This window comes from Apodemus sylvaticus (assembly GCF_947179515.1).
Source record: "Apodemus sylvaticus chromosome Y unlocalized genomic scaffold, mApoSyl1.1 SUPER_Y_unloc_2, whole genome shotgun sequence".
NCBI classification, from domain to species: Eukaryota; Metazoa; Chordata; class Mammalia; order Rodentia; family Muridae; genus Apodemus; species Apodemus sylvaticus.
The window spans coordinates 455517-471004 of record NW_026262996.1 but is presented as its reverse complement, the minus strand read 5'-3'; positions in this window follow the sequence as shown (position 1 = coordinate 471004).

Genomic DNA, 15488 nt, shown 5'->3' with positions numbered 1-15488 from the left:
CCTTTAGCTCCTCCACATCACCCTCCAGATCCTCCATTGAGGAACCCTAGCCCAGTCCAGCAGAGGGGCCCTGCCAGAGCCCTACAAATACAGAGGGCAGAGTTTTCATTTTGAAGACCATCACTCTCTCCGGGAACGCTCTACACCTTCGGTGGCTTCCTGGCCCTTGGCTGAGGAACCAAGCACTGGGAGCCAGGCACCTGCCTCAGCAGTGGCTGAGGGATAGAGAAATCATCATTTGCATAATACAAGGGTAAACTCTACACAGTGCACAGTAACATGTCTACATCATTCTAACACAGGTTTTTACCCCTTGTACCTTTATACACCACCATCTGCCTATGTGGCACTTTGATAGATTCCAATTGGAGATAGGCAGTCTAAGTTCTTGGGAATCAGATGCAATACTAGACTTGTAGAAATGCTGACACTGCTGAATGTGGGAAGGCTTGAGTTGTGGCACTAAGGAATGTTTCCTATGGACCTTGAGAAAAGGACCTGAGAAAAGGTTTTAGCCTTTTCCCTGTTTCTCATACCTTGTCCCAGTCATTTAAGGCTGCCAAGTGACATAATGTTGAGGTTTCTTCATCATATCCGACTGTGCCTCTAGCTCAGCAAAATGACCCTCACCAAGCAGCTGCTCTTTAGAGGCATTACCACCTCTGACTTTATATTGTCCTGCTATCTCCTTCACCTCTTCTCTCCAGCACGAGAACCATTGTAAATGAGCCTCAGGGTCTAATGTTGCTGTGGCCACATCCTTGGGGAGTTATATTTTTGATAGCCCAAGAAGCCAGGATGTGTTTTACAGATGGAGAGTGCACTCCAAAATTTGTGACATTTTCCTCAAAACCTTTTAGCTCTAAAACATCCATGCAAATTCCTGATAATTTGGGGGATGATTATCGCCTACTGGTCTCTGTTGTATACTGAGGGGGAAAACTTAACTGCATTCTAACAACCTTTGCTTGTCTTTCTCTAATCCTGACTGTTGTCTCTACCTGAGTATTTTCCCTGATTAATATTTTAAGTTCCTCTCTTAAGGCCTATGCCCCACAATTTGTCTCTGTCTGGTGCTTGCAAACTCTGTCATTCAGTGAAACCTGTGACATTCTTCATCTTTTGGTCTAGCGTCTTTCTCAACTCCTGATTCTAACCTTCATTTTCCTCTCTCTGTTGCGTCGCGTGACCTCTAAAAGTTCCAGTGTTTCCTCCAGGCCATGTTGCCACGTCTTAAATTTCTCTGTCCTCTTCCTTCTGCTCTATAAATTCCAGTGTCTTTTGTTCTAGGCCCTGCTGCCATAGCTTTTCTTTATGTTGTAATTCTGATAGTGTAATCTCTACCTCACTTGAATTTCATTAATATTAACCTCCAGGCTCACCTTCCAAAGTTTATTGCTATGTGTCTGTTGTTCAGTCTGATCTATGAAATTCTGTATGTTTTGGTCCAGGCTCGTTTCCAGCTCCTTTCTCCAATTATCAGCCCCTTCCTCTTCCTGTCTCCCAGCCTTCTGAACAGTCTCCACAGTCTGACTTATAATTCTTTCATATTCTCCCGTCTCCTCCTTGGCACTCTTCTCATTCTGCCTCACAAAATCTTTGAATTCCCTTTCTAAGCTTCATGAAATTTTCACCAGGTTTTTGGCTTTTTTGTTTTTGTTTTGGCAAAGCATAGCAAACAAAGATGAAATTGAATACTTAGCCTAGTAGTAATGAAAAGTGGAAAAATGTCAATTTCCTTTCATTGCATCCCTTTCAAAAGGTCAAAGTAGCAGGACATGAGATCTGAGAGGAGTTTGTCATCTTTTGCTGTCTTGAATGTTCTTTAATTGGGTGTTTCCCTTATTTACATTTCAAGTGTTACCCCCTTTCCGGGTCCCCCCTCTGGAAGCTCCCTATCCCATCCTCCCTCCCCCTGCTCCTATGAGGGTGTTCCTCCACCCACTACCCACCCCCTCCTCCCTGCCCTATCAATGTCTAATTCTTATTCCTGGACCTGGAGCTTCTTGTTCCTTTGTCTGCCTCCCTCTGGTGTTTGATTGAGGACATTGCAGCCCTTTCCTATTCTTTTAATTCTGGGTGAGAGGCTGACTGTAGAAAGACCCTTGGCTTCTGTACCTCTGAGCTTTAGCTTGTCTCTTGTCCGGGCTGCTCCCTGCAGCATGTGTACCGCCGATGTCAGGCAGCCTATAATAGAAGCAGTCGGGAGAAGGGGTCTGGTTGCACAGTGCCCTATACAAACTCGGGGAGGAGGAAAACCTGCAAGGGAAGCCTGAAGCTGACTAGGAGCAGAGATGCCCAGATCAGATCCCTGTGCCTGTGAGAAGGCTTTGGAAAGTTAGCTGCATATTTTACAGCTCTTGATCCTCAGCTGTGAAGGCTGCATCTCAGGCAGTCAGACCCAGGGTCCCTGGTCCTTCTCACAGGCTCAGGGAACCCCAGACTGTGTTGTGGCACTGGTACCACCTTATGTCTTGGTGCTGCCTCCTGTTGGAGCAGATGCAGTGGGGAGGGAGCCTCTGTAGAAGCTATCTCTCTATAGACCTCAAAGACCCCATCCACATTTGATTTCAACCCTCTGCAGCTTTAGAACTCAGCTCTAGTTGTTCATAGTCAGGAGGGGGGAGGCTTTTATCTCAGGTTAGTTTTCAGTTCCAAGCCAGACATAAGATGTGCCAGTTTGTTACTGACCTTTATCATCCTGCTAAGCCTTTATAAAAGACACACAATCCAGATGCTTTAGTTATTAGCCATAGGCCTAGATTGGGCAGATCTAGGACTAACTAACTTATTCCCCCTGTGGTACTGCCTCTTGTTATTTGCTGTTTCTCCTGACCACGTGTTTCTGGTCGGTGGAGGCTTCCTCCTACTCTGTCTTCTTCCTCTCTCCCACGTCTCTCTCTACCTGCCGGCCTCTCTGAAGCCTCCAATCCCTCCTTTCCACTCCACAGCCAGATCACAGGCTCCAGTCCTTCAATCAGCAGTTAAAATGGGGAGAAATGGTATCACTTGAGTACTTGATGATCTGCTCTTGGGGAGGTGGGGAGACCAGCTGCTAAGGGATCAGAACTAGTGTTAGAATACAAGCAGCATCAGGCTAACCCACTACAGAAACTGGAACTAACTTAGATGCCCTCCAATCAACAATGTACACACACACACACACACACACACACACTCACAAATATATACACACAGAGAAATATGCTGACCAGGCAGGGTAGCTCAGTCCTTTAATCCCAGCACTGGGAAGGCAGAGGCAGGTGGATTTCTGAGGTTGAGACATGCTGCTCTACAGAGTGAGCCTCAAGAGAGCCTGGGCTACACAGAGAAACTCTGTCTCAAAAAACAAAAATAAAATCAGAAACAGAAACAGAATACAGAAAGAGATAATATCCTGGTTGAGGTATCCAAGACCCCAAAGGACATGCATGGTATTTACTCATCATAGAGTATGGGACATGCACACTACAATCTGCATCCTCGCTGCAATCTACAGACTGATGGAAGCTGAAGAAGAAGAAGAAGAAGAAGAAGAAGAAGAAGAAGAAGAAGAAGAAGAAGAAGAAGAAGAAGAAGAAGAAGAAGAAGGGCCTAAGGAAAGATGCTTGAATCTTAGAAATGGAAATAAAATTGTCATCATAGGTGAATCACTGGTAGGAGGTACTGGAAGAAGGTGTAGAGGGGATGGGGAAGAGAACAGGGAGGGTGACCAGATGTAGGGAGAGCTGGGGAGACAGGGCCAGGAGAGTGAGAGGAAATTGGAGCTGGGTGGGTGGACTTCTCTAGGATGTACCAGAGACCTGGTATGGGGGAGGCTCCAGGGAGTCTCTGAGAGTGAACCTAGCTGAGACTCCTAGCCCTGGGGATGGTTGTGGATCCTGAACACTCACCTCCTGTAGCTAGGAAAGACTCCCAGCAGAGGGTTAAGGACACACCCACACCCACAAAACCTTGGGAATTTTATGAGTGCCTGATAAAAAAGATCCTGAAGAGAAGAAAAGGCACTTGTTCCCTCCCACTTAATACTGTGCTACTGTCAGGAGAACACCCTAGGATGTACACAACAGTCTCCCTCCAAGGAAAACCCAACCAACACAAGCCATTTCTGGGTCAGAAGGAAATTCACTCACTGGCTGATGAAGACACATTATGGGCCACCGAGTATCATTACCAGGAATGGGTCACTCACTGTTGTTGTAGTGTCAGAGGGGAGACCCAAGCAAGCCCTCTAGAGACCACAATCTACACAGCCAGAATTGTAATGATCAACCAGCCCCAATACTTGCACTCCTCAGGGTCAGGAGTGAGCAAGGCACCCCCAGCTGCTGCAGGGAGAATCTTATGTAGGTCTTTCCTGACTTTTGCAAGCCAGGAAAGCTTAACTTTTGCTGTTAGAGTTTAGTATAAACACATGGTTACCAGGATTTTTGAGTTTGTTGTGTTGTGTTGTGTTTTCCTTTGTGTTGTTTTACCAGGTTGTCGTCTGCCAGTTTGGGAGAGTCTCCTTTCTCAAGTGAAGTCCACCTGGTTCTCAGAAGGACTTTGTGGTTGTTTGGTTTGAAGAACAGTCTGAACTACAGGAACTTAAATCCCATTTTACCTGAGAAATACAAATACAAATACCAAGACTTTGGAAACAAGTCTGCAAGCTGACCAATAAGGAGAATGGAGGTTGTCCTGTCGTTCTTTAACCCATAGTAAAATCAATAGTGAAGGCAGAAATGGTGGAGTCATTTTCTAAAACCAGTGTCTTAAGCCCAGTACTTGTTTGGATAAATCTGCAGCATAATCCAGAGACCACTGGGAGAAGATGGCCTCATGGTACAAGTTGAGAAAGTTGATCCCCATAGCAGTTCATAAACGAGCACCAAACAAGTTCTCCCTGGCTAGCTTGGACAACCTACATTTTGGGAGAAAGGGGGCAAAATAAACATAAACAAACCTTCACAGTAAGAAACATACACAAACACACACACACATACAAATAGTCACACACAGACACAGAAAACACACAAAAGCACACGCACACGGCCTCACAACACATTTATTCATGTTTATCTAGGGTCCCTCACAATTGTAAACTATATGTGTACCTTTCAATGAACCGCTGCTCTGTACACTGAACTGCACAGAGGCAGGTGTTTTATTCCCTGAAGTGTTGATAAGGATATTCAGGTTAAAGTCAAGGCTGTCCAGAACCAATGTAGCAGTGGAAGGGGACAAGAATGATGGACATTTGGTTATGAGGGTCACAGGCAGGAATTAAGCAACAAGACTGCAGCTGACCCAAAACATTCTCTTACTACACCTGGGTCTGACCAGGAAGGTCCATTAAGAGTGTGTCCTTGTCATGTCTAAACTTCATTGCCTAGGACTGTGTTAAGTTCCCAAAAGAAACCAGTTTAGAGATAGGTGTTTTTAGAGTTCTTCATTTTCCCAATCCTTGAAGCTAAGTATTATTACCCAGGAAATTTCCAAGAGTGCTTAATAGTGGTTTAGTGGTTTATCTCTAAACTTTTCTTCTAGGGAGAACTCCTCTCCCCCCACCACACTTTCTCTCTCTCTCTCTCTCTCTCTCTCTCTCTCTCTCTCTCTCTCTCTCTCTCTCTCTCTCTCTCTCTCTCTCTCTCTCTCTCTCTCTCTCTCTGTGTGTGTGTGTGTGTGTTTTAATATGTTTATTTTCTTTCCTGTACCAGTTCCTCAGGTTTCCATTTTTACAGCAGACAAGGTCGTTCTTTTTTATTTATTTATTTTATTTATTTTTTGAGAAAATGTTTATTTGGATGTGGAATCTTCAGCTCTTTGGTCTTGTGCTAAGAAACAGTTTCCTGGGAGCAATCTGAAAAGTGCTTCCCTGTGCATTATGCTAATGTCCTTGGACCATATGCAGCAAGGATGGAAGACAGGAGTTTGAGAGGCCAAGACACATGACTCTTGGGAGAAACAAGCTAGTCAAATCGACCTTGCAAAGGCAGGAGACCCCTAGAAGCTCCCAGAAGAGTGCACTGTTCGCAGTCTCCACATAGGATATAGTTGTGGAAAGGGTGCCCATTGTGGCAGGGGCCTAGCTAAGAACATTTTATGAAATCAGTCATGTGTTTGAGAAGGAATCAGGAAACCTGGCAGCTGGCCTTATTTCCCAAATAATGTTCCAAGATTTCCTTGGGAAGTCTGAATGTTTTTCCTTGACCTGGCTGGCATGGGTTGTATAAACTCAACCAGGGAGTAGGATTATTTGGAGGTGTGACCTTGTGGAGTAGGCGTGTTATTGTGGGTGTGGGCTTAAGACCCTCTCCCTAGCTGTCTGGAAGTGAATATTCTGATAGCAGCTTTTAGGTGAAGATATAGAACTCTCAGATCTGCCTGCTTCATGCCTGCCTGTATGCTGCCCTACTCCCATCTTGATGGTCATGGACTGAACCTCTGAACATGTAAGCCAGTGCCAGTTAAATGTTGTCCTCCTAAGAGATGCCTTGGTCATGATGTCTGTTCACAGCAGTCAGACCCTAAGTAAGACAATGTCCTTCTCTATTGCACACACAACAGACAAACACAGTCACACAGGTTAACATGTGCACACTCAAATGTATGCACACAGGCACTCACATGCACACAAGTGTGTGCATGCACACACACACAGAAACACACACAGAAGGAAAGGAAAAGCAGAAATTCACGTATACATCCATGCAGGCATGCACTAAAGCAAGCATGCCTATACTCAGAGACACGTAAGCAGATTATCCCCATAATAATCACATTTGTAAGATATCCAAAGCCATGCAAGATTGCGGAGAAAGTCTTCTTTATGCCAAGTGCTCTGGTCTCAGTCATTCAACAGCATAGGCCACCATGAACAGCAAACACGGTGACCTTCCATCTCCACTGATGCCCTACCCAATATCTTCTTACACATCTGCTCTCCCCTGAAGTGTGAACACCACTAAGGATATTGATGTGGCCCAGCAGCCTGGGATGCCCTGGATCACAGCCTGTCTGCTTCCCAGGTGACTACTGTTCCTCTCAGCTACATGTCTCTTGAGCCTCTCCTGCACACTGCTGGCTTGGGCATTGACTGAGCCTATTTAGGACTGCAGTAGCTCCAGTCCCTCCATGGGGAATGGTGTTTTGCTAGACCACTCCCAGGCTGTTCCCACAGGCCTTCCTGAACCTTGTCTCTGGCCTCATCCTCTTCTTGCCTCTGGTCCACCTGCACTTGGGTGTCCACCTCCACCACCTCCTGGACTTCCACCATCAGCAGTAAGGCCTCTTCACCAGGGAGTGCTTCAAATCCCCAGAATGTTGCCACTTGTTGCTGCCGAGGTGCCCCATGCCAAGGGCTTCAGAGGTTGCAACATGGCCGCCTTGAGGAATGGTGGGCAATAATCAGTATGTGACAATTGGGTTTAGGATATCAGCACTACTGCCTTTCCCATATTGCTCCTGGACCTCTTCCATTAAGGTGAGCTCCCCACACTCCACTGTACTGCCCTAGAAGCCTTGCTAGTCACTCACAGGTGTTTCTGGGGTGTTCCTACTCATACAAACGGCAGTTACCTGAATAACTGTGAAGCTAGAGTGTTTACTGGAGTCCCATCAGCCAGTCTCCTAATAATGCCCATGTTGTTGCAAGGAAGATTTAACTCCCTGTCCTACAGGGTCCATGTGGAATCTCTGAAATCAGGTGGCTATGCCACCTGCTAAAACCCCTCTGCATTTCAGCAGAGTACTGGCCTGCTTTCACACAAAATTTGTATGGACTTCAAAGATCTGGCAATCATACATGGCATGGAAACCTTCTGTGTTGGTTTATGTATGCACAGCCCAGGGAGTGGCAATATTAGAAAGTGAGGCCTTATTGAAGTAGATGTGTCACTGTGGGCTTGGGCTTAAGACCCTCACCCTAGGTACCTGAAGATCAATCTTCCACTAGCAGCCTTCAGATAAAAATGTAGACCTCTCAGCTCTGCCTGTGCCATGCTGCCTAGATGCTGCCCTGATCCACCTAGAAGAACCTCTGAACCTGTAAGCCAGCCTCAATTAAATGTTGTACTTATAAGTCTTGCCTTATAAGTCATGGTGTCTGCTCACAGACAAAGAATATAACAAAGAATATAGAAAACAAGGAATATAGAAAAAATATATATAGGATATCTAGAGAGGGAGAATATATAAAAACATAGTAAACAAAGAATATAGAAAAAAATGAAAAAAAAGAATCCTCAGAGAGTAGAACTTTCGTGGATGACATTGGGGTTTCATGGCTAAGTCACCTCATCCTACAGAGCACCAGGGGCTGCTCAAAGAATATACCTAAGGGGTTAGAGAATAGGCTAAGGGACTTAAAAGCCACTGATGCTCTAACAGAGTACCATGTTCGGTATTCTGTTCTTAACAAACACATGGCAACACAAAGTGGCCTGTAAACCTAGTTCCAGGGAAATCTCCCACTCTCTTCTAAACCTGGCACATAGATACACAGAGGGAAAACTCTTGCATAAAATACCTAACATTTGTCTGATGTTCTGGACAGAATGACATTGAACTGTATCATAATAGACTCAGGCAAACACTTCAGAAATAAATGCCTTGCCTATTATTTTCAATTCAGATATATTGTATGACTCAGGAAGCTGATAATCTAAAACATAACTACTTTTATATGGCAATTAAAACTGAAACATTTTCATTTTTAGGGAAAGTACCATTTCAATCAAGACTAATGCTTCTTTGATACATTTGGAAGCACACATTCTTAAGAACATTCATTAAAGTGTGTTACACTGTAACTTCAGTATGAACAGAATAAAGCAAATTTACAGTCATTATGAAGAAAATTTAAATCATATGCATAGACATAACACTGTATATGTCATCCAAAGTTAAACACAAATCCTCATTTCTGACAGTAATTTCTTATCATTACTGCTCATGTATAAGCCTACCATAAAACCTATCTTTAATAGCAGAGGGAAAGCATTTCTAAGAAACTCTAAAGGCACAATTTATAGGATATGGTAATCTGGGGAAAGCTTTGTGTATCTCCTGACAATATGCTGCTATCTAACAATGCCATTCCATGCCATCTAAATTCTTCCAAACTTGAATCAATACAATGTCGCTAGTTAAACATAATTATATTCCAATACCAACACCTGACAACAGGGAGCTGATAGGATTGCAATAGACAAGGACAATTACCGATTACCAATAATTACTTTCTGGCAGAACAATAAATTCAGTCAGGTATTGACTCTATGAATATCCAGTTTCAAAAACAAAAATCACTCTGAGAATCTTAGGAACTAATTTTTTTTATGTTTTTTTATTTACATTGCAAATGATTTCCCCTTTTCTGGTCCCCACTCCCCACAAGTCCCATAAGCCCTCTTCCGTCCCCCTATTCTTCCATCCACCCCTTCCCACTTCCCTGTTCTGGAATTCCCCTATACTCTTGCACTGAATCTTTCCAGAACCGGGGCCCACTCCTCCATTCTTTTTGGACTTCATTTAGTTTGTGTATTATGTCCTGGGCATTCAAAGTTTCTAGGCTAATATCCACTTATCAGTAAGTGCATACCATGATTGATCTTTTGAGACTGGGTTACCTCACTTAGTATGATGTTCTCCAGCTCCATCCATTTGTCTAAGAATTTCATGAATTCATTGTTTCTAATGGCTGAATAATACTCCATTGTGTAAATATACCACATTTTTTGTATCCATTCCTCCGCTGAAGGACATCTAGGTTCTTTCCATCTTCTGGCTACTACAAATAGAGCTGCTATGAACATAGTTGAGCATGTCTCCTTATTGCATGCTGAAGAATCCTCTGGATATATGCCCAGTAGTGGTATAATAGGGTCCTCAGGAAGTGACATGCCCAGTTTTCTGAGGAACCTCCAGACTGATTTCCAAAGTGGTTGCACCATCTTGCAATCCCACCAGCAGTGGAGTAGTGTTTCTCTTTCTCCACATCCTAGCCAACACCTGCTGTCTCCTGAGTTTTTGACCTTAGCCATTCTGACTGGTGTGAGGTGAAATCTCAGGGTTGTTTTGATTTGCATTTCCCTAATGATTAATGATGTTGAACATTTCTTAAGGTGTTTCTCAGCTCTCCGAAGTTCTTCATATGAAAATTCTTTGTTTAGTTCCATACCCCACTTTTTTTAAAAATATTTTTCTTTTCTTTTTTTTAATTTATTGATATATTTATTTACATTTTAAATGATTTCCCCTTTTCTGGACCCCCACTTCCCGAAAGTCCCATCAGTCCCCTTCCCTCCCCCTGTTTTCCCACCCAACCCTTCCCACTTCCCTGTTCTGATTTTGCTCTATATGCTTCACTGAGTCTTTCCAGAACAAGGGGCCACTCCTCTGTTCTTCTTGTACCTCATTTGATGTGTGGATTATGTTTTGGGTATTCCAGTTTTCTAGGTTAATATCCACTTATTAGTGAGTGCATACCATGATTCATCTTTTTTTTATACTCTGTCCAATGATTGACTGCCTCTGAATTTGTAAGGCTCTGGCAGGGCCTCTCAGGAGACAGTCATATCAGGCTCCTTTTTTTTTTTCTTTTAATATTTTTATTTTCTATATTCGTTGTTTACATTCCAAATGATTTCCCCTTTCCCCGGATCCCCCCTCCCCATATGTCCCATAAACCTTCTTCTCTCCATCCCTTCTCCAATCACCTCCCTCCTTTTTCTCTGTCCTTATATTCCCTTCCCATGCTAGATTGATCCTTTCCAGGATCAGGACCCTCTCCATACTTCTTCATGGGAGTCATTTGTTATGCAATTTGTGCCTTGGGCATTCAGGGCTTCTGGGCTAATTAATATCCACTGAACATTCTTCTGCATGCTGACCAACAGAAGGAAGGCACTAATTTTTTAATCCTTCATGACACAACACTGATAATTTTAACTTAATTAATTCTAGTTTTGAGGAAACAGGTCTATTTTTTGGTAGAAAGCATTCTAGTAATTAGAGAAAATTGAAATATTACAAGGAAATGCAACCTATGAGTTAAGAGAGGATAGCACTTGTTTTTTATCAGATATTTTATTTACATTTCAAATGTTATCCCCTTTCTGTTTTTCTCTCTGAAAACACCCTATCCCATGTCCCCTTCCCCCTGCTCCCCAACTCACCCACTCCTGCTTTCCTGTTCTGGTGTTCCCCTGTACTGGGGTATCGAGCCTTCACAGGACCAAGGACCACCCCTCCCATTGATGCCCGACAAGGCCATCCTCTGTTGCATATGCAGCTGGAGTCATGGGTCCCTCCATGTGTACTCTTTGGTTGGTGGTTTAGTCCCTGGGAGCTCTGGGAGTACTGGTTGGTTCATATTGTTGTTCCTCCTATAGGGCTGCAAACCTCTTCAGCTCCTGGGGACCTTTCTTTAGCTCCTCCAGTGGGGACCCTGTGCTTAGTGTAATGGTTGTCTGAGAGCACCCGGGGAGGATAGCACCACACATTTATATTTATTGCTGTGCTCTTCCCAGTTGTCAGGCTATCCAGACTAGATGTCCACCAATGGACAAAAGAATATTGAATATATGAAATACATATGTAACCTATATTTCTGCCCCTTGAAAAGAAAGTAAATTAATGAGATTTCAGGAATGTGTATGAAATTCACTAGAAATTATTATTGTAAGTCAAATAAGCCAGATTTAGACAAATGGATTTTCTCTCACATGTAGAAGTAGATAAAAGTGTGTGTGCATGTGAGTGAGTGTGTGTGTGTGTGTGTGTGTGTGTGTGTGTGTCTGGTAGGTGTGTGTGTGTCTGGCATGTGTATGTGTATGTGTGTGGTATCATGTGTGTGTGCATGGGTGCTTGTGTGCATATGTGTGTATTTATGTGTGTTTATATGTGTTTTGAATTATGGAACTTGAAAGGAAAACAGCTTGAGAAGATGGAATACCTGGGAATACAGAAGAGAATGGGAATAATTCAGAAAATGATATGATGATTCATATGCACAAAGATGTGATTGTGAAACCCAATAATTTTTTGCTGATCTAAAAATAGTAAATTACCCTACTTTGACATGAAAGATTAAGGATTTTGAAGTCTGTACTAAGATCTAGCAACTTGACATTTTGGGGTAGCAGCCACTAGCTCTTATCGAGACTGGTCTTGAACTTCCAGATACAAGTGATGTCTCACAAAAAGCTAGACTACGGATTTGGTACATACCTGTAATCCCAGCACTCTGGGGTTCCAAAAATATTAAAGAAAAAGAAAACTTCTAATTAACTCCTCTGGCAGTTGCTGTACTTCAGATTACTTGGCCTTGGTCTTTAAACTGATATTTAAGAGCTACAGATCACAAGAAAAACAAAATTCTAGGAAATGGACATATTTTCTCTTGAAAATGTTTTATGAAGCTATGCCAAGTCAAAATTGATTTAGAAATTGTGATGGTAGCCAGGCGGTGGTGGTACATACCTGTAATCCCAGCACTCTGGGAGGCAGAGGCAGGTGGATTTCTTAGTTCGAGGCCAGCCTGATCTACAGAGTGAGTTCCAGGACGGCCAGGGCTATGCAGAGAAACCCTGTCTGGAAAAATCATATCCAAAAATATAAAAGAAAAAGAAAGAAAGAAAGAAAGAAAGAAAGAAAGAAAGACAGACAGACAGACAGACAGACAGACAGACAGACAGAAAGAAAGAAAGAAAGAAAGGAAGGAAGGAAGGAAGGAAGGAAGGAAGGAAGGAAGGAAGAAAGAAAGAAAGAAAGAAAGAAAGAAAGAAAGAAAGACAGACAGACAGAGAGACAGACAGACAGACAGACAGACAGACAGAAAGAAAGAAAGAAAGAAAGAAAGAAAGAAAGAAAGAAAGAAAGAAAGAAAGAAGAAAGAAAGAAAGAAAGGAAGGAAGGAAGGTAGGAAGGAAGGAAGGAAGGAAGAAGAAAGAAAGAAAGAAAGAAAGAAAGAAAGAAAGAAAGAAAGAAAGAAAGAAAGAAAGAAAGAAAGAAAGAAAGAAGCTGTGATGGTTTATATGTGCTTGGCCTAGGGTGTGGCACCATTAGGTGGTGTGGTTTTGGACTAGATGTGTCACTGTGGGAATAGGCTTTAAGATCACAGTCCTAGCTGCCTGGAACCCAGTCTAGTGTTGTTTACCTTGGGAATAAGATGTATAACCCTTACAACCTCTTGAACAATGTCTACCTGGATGCTGCCCTGCTCCCACCTTGTGATACTGGACTGAACCTCTGAACCTGTAAGCCAATTCCAATTAAATGCTGTCCTTTGTAAGACTTGCCTTGATCATGGTGTCTTTCAGAGCAGTAAAACCTTAAGACGGAAGCCTTCAGTAAAACTCTAACGGATAATGTGCATGCATAATTAACCAGCAGATATATAAACTTTCAAAACTCTAGAAAAAACAAAATGTGTCATGTAACAGTGGGTACAACCTCAGAAAGGAAGCATCTAATTAGAAGACTCACAAAGAAAACTAGAAAGAATTGGAAAGCAACTAGACACCTAAACACATAAATCCCCAGATTCCATTCTACACAAAGTTAAGTCTGTCCTTAAATTGGCCATACATACGAGCACTACTGAATATTTGGTGGAAAAACACAGAGCAAATCTCAAGAAATTATAATGAAACATATTTAGCAAAAGTAAGGATCCCGCCTGTTAAGTTCCAAGTCAGATACAAATGTGTAAGTTGCCCATCAACATATCAAAGCAGAAGATGGATACAAAGTTCTCCCTGGTTCCCTTAATCTGTACTTGTTAGAAGGAGTTTCTGACTGGCATATCCCATCTCCTTCCCTGTACCAATGCAGCCCAGTTAATGGGCTGGGATTCCCTCTTCCTAGAACCTCTGGGATGCCATTTTGACTGTTCAAGTTTGTTGACAATCTCTTGGCCTTTGCCTCCCTTCTTGGCCTTTGGTCCCCTCCACTCTGCACTCCCACGTCTTATCACATTGCCACATCCAGGGTAATGTTTAATCTAGGCTCTCCCAGATTCCTTGTCCCTGTCCAGGCTCTCCCTTTCTACAATAAACCTTCTCTTCTACCATACCTAGGAACACTCATATCCTTTCTTTTTATTTTCCTTTTATCTTCATTTATCACCAACATCAGTTACCTAAGGGTTAAATCAAGAGCAATTCTTTCAGAGAAAGATGGACATGGCCTTACTTCCAATTATACCAACTAAATACTTAGCTCACACAGATCACCCAGAACCCTCATTGTCTCTCAGCAAATGTCACAATTTCTGATTCCCTTTGAGCCTGTGCTAAGACCCAACAGTGCTTTAATATTATCTCAGAATCTTAATTTTTTTTTTTACAAGCTCACTATGTAAGTCTTATGCTTTGGCATCTCTACAAATTACAATGAAAGTAGGTTTAAAAAGCAGGAAAAGTCACACTTATGGCAATGGAGGGGGTTTATAAAGGAGAAAAACACTGCAGGTGGGGATTTCCAAGACTTGGCATTACAGGAGAGTGGAGAGGAATGCTGGTCTTTAAGCTAATTGATTTACAGCACCTGGTTAAACCACAGGGAGAGAACCTAGATCAAAAGGAGCATCTTGACCTGGGAAAGACTTATGTTTTCTTAGCCTACTAGGTTATCAGCCAGCTGCACCTGCTGTTTCTGTTTTGCAGCTGCCAGGGACAGGGCCATGCCTCTGTTAGGGCAAGTTCATTTCTAATGGAATCTTATGAACAAAGTCGAGTTTCTTCTGCTGCCTCAGACCCTTTAAGAGAGAGAGAGAGAGAGAGAGAGAGAGAGAGAGAGAGAGAGAGAGAGAGAGAGAGACAGAGAGACAGAGAGACAGAGAGAGACAGAGAGAGACAGAGAGAGAGAGACAGAGACAGAGAGAGAGAGACAGAGACAGAGAGAGAGACAGAGAGAGACAGAGAGACAGAGAGAGACAGAGACAGAGAGACAGAGAGAGACAGAGAGGGAGAGGGAGAGGGAGGGAGGGAACAGGAAGAGGAACAGGACGAGGTACCTGTACAACCCTGGGTGAACATTCCTAACCCAGGGTTTCTCAGCAGTGGGTACACCTGATAGTAGGCCCCTGGTGAAGCACCCAGCCTACATGCAGGAGCATGAACTGAGAAAGTATTTATGAGAAAGTATCCTTCTGTGAAGGACCAGAGTATCCATACTTTGTTCTTCCTTCTTCTTGGACATCATCTCATCTGTGAATTGTTGCCAGGGACAGTCCCAGCCAGGAAGATGCAGATCCCAGGGGGAACTTTGGATTTCAGGAGAGGAGCAGGTTCAGCAGTGACAGACAGAAACAACCACACACAGAGGTGGTTTGAATCTGAATGTATTTAGGAGCTGTAAAGCAAGGACTTTTATACTGGAAGAGTTGGTATTACCTTGTCAAAAATGTCACCAGTGAAGCAGGCACAATTATCATAACCATTTGGCACAAGGAAATGCAAAATCAATCAGGTACAATGTTTCTCATGTAACAGATTCAGAGG